A 1,225-nucleotide genomic window follows, 5' to 3' on the forward strand; every position below is an offset into this window, starting at 1 on the left:
TGATCGATAAAGTTATAAAGTGGTCTATAATTGATAAAGTGATCAATAATATGATCAATAAAGTGATCAATAAAGTGAAAAATTGATCAATAAATTGATCAATAAAGTGATGAAGTGATGATTAATAAAGTTCTGTTCTATTCTATGTATTTCTATAGCTCCATGCAGTCCTCTCAGGTCACTCTATAGATCCAGATCATCCAGTCAGATCCTATCTAGCAGAGGTTTCTCTATGGTCCTCCAGCAGCAAAAGGTGGAGGTTCGGTTCTGACCTGGTCCAGTGGTTCCGGGGGCTCATCTGGTTCTGATCAACTGGACCTGGTCCTGCTGGATCAGAAGGTTAGAACTGTTAGAACTGAGCAGAGATTAAACTGATCCAACCGAACCGCTTTTCTGATCGCTCACACATCCGGTTCGGTTCGGTTTTAATCCCCATAAACAATCAACCCTCTGGGACCGAACCGTCCGAAGCAGCGGCAGTTAGCCGGACCTTCACCTGCCGTTAGCCGTTAAAGTCCAACCGACGCCACCGATCGGCCCGCCTCAGCAACCGGAACCGACCCGACACCAGTGGACCGAACCTCCGGGGAGCGGGACCCAGCAGCTGGTTCCGCCGCGGTCCAGATGTCAGAACCAACGGTACAACGGTTTGAGTCCTGGCGCTGAAGGGACTCTAGCTTCCAGCTGATTGGACAGAACTGGCGGTGACGTCACTGAGCCGCTTCGGTCACAGCCATCAGGGGCGATCCTAGAGCAAGCAGGGGGGGCCAGGCAGCAGTGATGATGATGATGATGATGATGGTGATGATGATGATGATGATGATGGTGATGATGATGATGATGATGATGATGATGATGAAGATGATGATGATGATGATGATGAAGGACAACATCTATGTAACCAGTGATTCACTGATCAGAAGCAGATTCTCTGAGATTATTCATCAGATCAGGGCAATAATCTGCTGATGCAGTGAAACCAAAGACTTTTAAGACTAGATCTAAGATATTTAGTTTATTCAGACATTAAATCCTCGTCTAATTCTGGTTCTATGGATGCAGCCCGTTCTGTCCGCACCTTTCAGATTATAGAAAAAATGATCACAGAAAAATGTCTAAGAAGAACATAATAGTGAAGAGTTAAATATAAACAATAAAATCCTGTAAAGTGATTTAACAATATTAAACTGGAGAATAAATAACCAATATGCAGCAACATCAGAGA

Source organism: Cyprinodon variegatus, unplaced genomic scaffold (assembly GCF_000732505.1).
Source record: "Cyprinodon variegatus isolate N-32 unplaced genomic scaffold, C_variegatus-1.0 Scaffold4123, whole genome shotgun sequence".
Lineage (NCBI taxonomy): Eukaryota > Metazoa > Chordata > Actinopteri > Cyprinodontiformes > Cyprinodontidae > Cyprinodon > Cyprinodon variegatus.